This window comes from Podarcis gaigeae (assembly GCF_964106915.1).
Source record: "Podarcis gaigeae genome assembly, chromosome: 4".
In the NCBI taxonomy this organism is placed as follows: Eukaryota; Metazoa; Chordata; class Lepidosauria; order Squamata; family Lacertidae; genus Podarcis; species Podarcis gaigeae.
In genome coordinates this window covers 16,809,784-16,815,992 of record NC_139677.1, presented here as the reverse complement: position 1 = coordinate 16,815,992, position 6,209 = coordinate 16,809,784, and positions in this window count along the sequence as shown.

Here is a 6,209-nt window from a genome sequence, read left to right as displayed (position 1 = left end):
TGGTGCCAAAGAGTTGCAAATGCTCCCCTGAGATGTTTGGTGGTCGAAACAGAAGGCTTTTTATCACAGGACAAGAAATCAGACCTCGACAACTTAACCGGCGGAAAAATATTTTTTGAAAAAATCCTTAAGCCCCGGGGTCACAATTTCAGGAAAAATCTGACTTTTGCCAATTCACTCAAAAATGGTGCTAAAGGGTTGCAAATGCTCCCCTGAGAGGTTTGGTGGTTTAAACAGAAGGCTTTTTAGCACAGGAGAAGAAATCAGACCTCGAAAACTTTAGTGGCGGAAAAATATTTTTTGAAAAAATCCCTAAGCCCCGGGGTCACAATTTAAGGAAAAATCTGACTTTAGCCAATTCAGTCAAAAATGTTGCCAAAGAGTTGCAAATGCTCCCCTGAGATGTTTGGCGGTCGAAACAGAAGGCTTTTTATCACAGGACAAGAAATCAGACCTCGACAACTTAACCGGCGGAAAAATATTTTTTTGAAAAAATCCCTAAGCCCCGGGGTCACAATTCCATCAAAAATCTGACTTTCGCCAATTCACTTAAAAATGGTGCCAAAGGGTTGCAAATGCTCCCCTGAGAGGTTTGGCGGTCGAAACAGAAGGCTTTTTATCACAGGACAAGAAAACAGACCTCGACAACTTAACCGGCGGAAAAATATTTTTTTGAAAAAATCCCTAAGCCCCGGGGTCACAATTTCAGGAAAAATCTGACTTTCACCAATTCAATCAAAAATGGTGCCAAACGGTTGCAAATGTCCCCTGAGAGGTTTGGCGGTCGAAACAGAAGGCTTTTTATCACAGGACAAGAAATAAGACCTCGACAACTTAACCGGCGGAAAAATATTTTTTGAAAAAATCCCTAAGCCCCGGGGTCACAATTTAAGGAAAAATCTGACTTTCGTCAATTCACTCAAAAATGGTGCCAAACGGTTGCAAATGTCCCCTGAGAGGTTTGGCGGTCGAAACAGAAGGCTTTTTATCACAGGACAAGAAATAAGACCTCGACAACTTAACCGGCGGAAAAATATTTTTTGAAAAAATCCCTAAGCCCCGGGGTCACAATTTCAGGAAAAATCTGAGTTTTGCCAATTAACTCAAAAATGGTGCGAAAGGGTTGCAAATGCTCCCCTGAGAAGTTTGGCGGTTGAAACAGAAGGCTTTTTATCACAGGACAAGAAATCAGACCTCGACAGCTTAACCGGCAGAAATTTTTTTTTAAAAAAAAAATCCCTTAGCCCCGGGGTCACAATTTCAGGAAAAATCTGACTTTTGCCAATTCACTCAAAAATGGTGCTAAAGGGTTGCAAATGCTCCCCTGAGAGGTTTGGCGGTTTAAACAGAATGCTTTTTATCACAGTACAAGAAATCAGACCTCGACAACTTAACCGGCAGAAAAATATTTTTTTGAAAAAATCCCTAAGCCCCGGGTAACAATTTCAGGAAAAATCTGACTTTCACCAATTCAATCAAAAATGGTGCCAAAGGGTTGCAAATGCTCCCCTGAGATGTTTGGCGGTCGAAACAGAAGGCTTTTTATCACAGGAAAAGAAATCAGATTTCGACAACTTAACCGGCAGAAAAATATTTTTTTGAAAAAATCCCTAAGCCCCGGGGTCACAATTTCAGGAAAAATCTGACTTTCGCCAATTCACTCAAAAATGGTGCCAAAGGGTTGCAAATGCCCCCCTGAGATGTTTGGCGGTCGAAACAGAAGGCTTTTTATCACAGGACAAGAAATCTGATTTCGACAACTTAACCGGCAGAAAAATATTTTTTTGAAAAAATCCCTAAGCCCCGGGGTCACAATTTCAGGAAAGATCTGACTTTCACCAATTCACTTAAAAATGGTGCCAAAGCGTTGCAAATGCTCCCGTGAGAGGTTTGGCGGTTTAAACAGAAGGCTTTTTAGCACAGGAGAAGAAATCAGACCTCGAAAACTTTAGTGGCGGAAAAATATTTTTTGAAAAAATCCCTAAGCCCCGGGGTCACAATTTAAGGAAAAATCTGACTTTAGCCAATTCAGTCAAAAATGTTGCCAAAGAGTTGCAAATGCTCCCCTGAGATGTTTGGCGGTCGAAACAGAAGGCTTTTTATCACAGGACAAGAAATCAGACCTCGACAACTTAACCGGCGGAAAAATATTTTTTTGAAAAAATCCCTAAGCCCCGGGGTCACAATTCCATCAAAAATCTGACTTTCGCCAATTCACTTAAAAATGGTGCCAAAGGGTTGCAAATGCTCCCCTGAGAGGTTTGGCGGTCGAAACAGAAGGCTTTTTATCACAGGACAAGAAATCAGACCTCGACAACTTAACCGGCGGAAAAATATTTTTTGAAAAAATCCTTAAGCCCCGGGGTCACAATTTAAGGAAAAATCTGACTTTTGCCAATTCACTCAAAAATAGAGTCAAAGGGTTGCAAATGCTCCCCTGAGAGGTTTGGCGGTCAAAACAGAAGGCTTTTTATCACAGGAAAAGAAATCAGACCTCGACAACTTGACCGGCAGAAAAATATTTTTTTGAAAAAATCCCTAAGCCCCGGGGTCACAATTTCAGGAAAAATCTGACTTTCGCCAATTCACTCAAAAATGGTGCCAAAGGGTTGCAAATGCTCCCCTGAGATGTTTGGCGGTCGAAACAGAAGGCTTTTTATCACAGGACAAGAAATCTGATTTCGACAACTTAACCGGCAGAAAAATATTTTTTTGAAAAAATCCCTAAGCCCCGGGGTCACAATTTCAGGAAAAATCCGACTTTTGCCAATTAACTCAGAAATGCTGCTAAAGGGTTGCAAATGCTCCCCTGAGATGTTTGGCGGTCGAAACAGAAGGCTTTTTATCACAGGACAAGAAATCAGACCTCGAAAACTTTAGCGGCGGAAAAATATTTTTTGAAAAAATCCTTAAGCCCCGGGGTCACAATTTCAGGAAAAATCCGACTTTTGCCAATTAACTCAGAAATGGTGCTAAAGGGTTGCAAATGTCCCCTGAGAGGTTTGGCGGTCGAAACAGAAGGCTTTTTATCACAGGACAAGAAATAAGACCTCGACAACTTAACCGGCGGAAAAATATTTTTTGAAAAAATCCTTAAGCCCCGGGGTCACAATTTAAGGAAAAATCTGACTTTTGCCAATTCACTCAAAAATGGTGTCAAAGGGTTGCAAATGCTCCCCTGAGATGTTTGGCGGTCGAAACAGAAGGCTTTTTATCACAGGACAAGAAATAAGACCTCGACAACTTAACCGGCGGAAAAATATTTTTTGAAAAAATCCTTAAGCCCCGGGGTCACAATTTAAGGAAAAATCTGACTTTTGCCAATTCACTCAAAAATGGTGCTAAAGGGTTGCAAATGCTCCCCTGAGAGGTTTGGCGGTTTAAACAGAAGGCTTTTTAGCACAGGAGAAGAAATCAGACCTCGAAAACTTTAGTGGCGGAAAAATATTTTTTGAAAAAATCCCTAAGCCCCGGGGTCACAATTTAAGGAAAAATCTGACTTTAGCCAATTCAGTCAAAAATGTTGCCAAAGAGTTGCAAATGCTCCCCTGAGATGTTTGGCGGTCGAAACAGAAGGCTTTTTATCACAGGACAAGAAATCAGACCTCGACAACTTAACCGGCGGAAAAATATTTTTTTGAAAAAATCCCTAAGCCCCGGGGTCACAATTTCATCAAAAATCTGACTTTCGCCAATTCACTTAAAAATGGTGCCAAAGGGTTGCAAATGCTCCACTGAGAGGTTTGGCGGTCGAAACAGAAGGCTTTTTATCACAGGACAAGAAAACAGACCTCGACAACTTAACCGGCGGAAAAATATTTTTTGAAAAAATCCTTAAGCCCCGGGGTCACAATTTAAGGAAAAATCTGACTTTTGCCAATTCACTCAAAAATAGTGTCAAAGGGTTGCAAATGCTCCCCTGAGAGGTTTGGCGGTCAAAACAGAAGGCTTTTTATCACAGGAAAAGAAATCAGACCTCGACAACTTGACCGGCAGAAAAATATTTTTTTGAAAAAATCCCTAAGCCCCGGGGTCACAATTTCAGGAAAAATCTGACTTTCACCAATTCAATCAAAAATGGTGCCAAAGGGTTGCAAATGCTCCCCTGAGATGTTTGGCGGTCGAAACAGAAGGCTTTTTATCACAGGAAAAGAAATCAGACCTCGACAACTTGACCGGCAGAAAAATATTTTTTTGAAAAAATCTCTAAGCCCCGGGGTCACAATTTCAGGAAAAATCTGACTTTTGCCAATTAACTCAAAAATGGTGCTAAAGGGTTGCAAATGCTCCCCTGAGAGGTTTGGCGGTCGAAACAGAAGGCTTTTTATCACAGGACAAGAAATCAGACCAAGACAACTTAACCGGCAGAAAAATATTCTTTGAAAAAATCCTTAAGCCCCGGGGTCACAATTTAAGGAAAAATCTGACTTTCGCCAATTAAATCAGAAATGGTCTAAAGGGTTGCAAATGCTCCCCTGAGAGGTTTGGCGGTCGAAACAGAAGGCTTTTTATCACAGGAGAAGAAATCAGACCTCGAAAACTTTAGCGGCGGAAAAATATTTTTTGAAAAAATCCCTAAGCCCCGGGGTCACAATTTAAGGAAAAATCTGACTTTCGTCAATTCACTCAAAAATGGTGCCAAAGGGTTGCAAATGTCCCCTGAGAGGTTTGGCGGTCGAAACAGAAGGCTTTTTATCACAGGACAAGAAATAAGACCTCGACAACTTAACCGGCGGAAAAATATTTTTTGAAAAAATCCCTAAGCCCCGGGGTCACAATTTCAGGAAAAATCTGACTTTTGCCAATTAACTCAAAAATGGTGCGAAAGGGTTGCAAATGCTCCCCTGAGAAGTTTGGCGGTTGAAACAGAAGGCTTTTTATCACAGGACAAGAAATCAGACCTCGACAGCTTAACCGGCAGAAATTTTTTTTTTTTAAAAAAATCCCTTAGCCCCGGGGTCACAATTTCAGGAAAAATCTGACTTTTGCCAATTAACTCAAAAATGGTGCTAAAGGGTTGCAAATGCTCCCCTGAGAGGTTTGGCGGTTTAAACAGAAGGCTTTTTAGCACAGGAGAAGAAATCAGACCTCGAAAACTTTAGTGGCGGAAAAATATTTTTTGAAAAAATCCCTAAGCCCCGGGGTCACAATTTAAGGAAAAATCTGACTTTAGCCAATTCAGTCAAAAATGTTGCCAAAGAGTTGCAAATGCTCCCCTGAGATGTTTGGCGGTCGAAACAGAAGGCTTTTTATCACAGGACAAGAAATCAGACCTCGACAACTTAACCGGCGGAAAAATATTTTTTTGAAAAAATCCCTAAGCCCCGGGGTCACAATTCCATCAAAAATCTGACTTTCGCCAATTCACTTAAAAATGGTGCCAAAGGGTTGCAAATGCTCCCCTGAGAGGTTTGGCGGTCGAAACAGAAGGCTTTTTATCACAGGACAAGAAAACAGACCTCGACAACTTAACCGGCGGAAAAATATTTTTTTGAAAAAATCCCTAAGCCCCGGGGTCACAATTTCAGGAAAAATCTGACTTTCACCAATTCAATCAAAAATGGTGCCAAACGGTTGCAAATGTCCCCTGAGAGGTTTGGCGGTCGAAACAGAAGGCTTTTTATCACAGGACAAGAAATAAGACCTCGACAACTTAACCGGCGGAAAAATATTTTTTGAAAAAATCCCTAAGCCCCGGGGTCACAATTTAAGGAAAAATCTGACTTTCGTCAATTCACTCAAAAATGGTGCCAAACGGTTGCAAATGTTCCCTGAGAGGTTTGGCGGTCGAAACAGAAGGCTTTTTATCACAGGACAAGAAATAAGACCTCGACAACTTAACCGGCGGAAAAATATTTTTTGAAAAAATCCCTAAGCCCCGGGGTCACAATTTCAGGAAAAATCTGAGTTTTGCCAATTAACTCAAAAATGGTGCGAAAGGGTTGCAAATGCTCCCCTGAGAAGTTTGGCGGTTGAAACAGAAGGCTTTTTATCACAGGACAAGAAATCAGACCTCGACAGCTTAACCGGCAGAAATTTTTTTTAAAAAAAAAAATCCCTTAGCCCCGGGGTCACAATTTCAGGAAAAATCTGACTTTTGCCAATTCACTCAAAAATGGTGCTAAAGGGTTGCAAATGCTCCCCTGAGAGGTTTGGCGGTTTAAACAGAATGCTTTTTATCACAGTACAAGAAATAAGACCTCGACAAC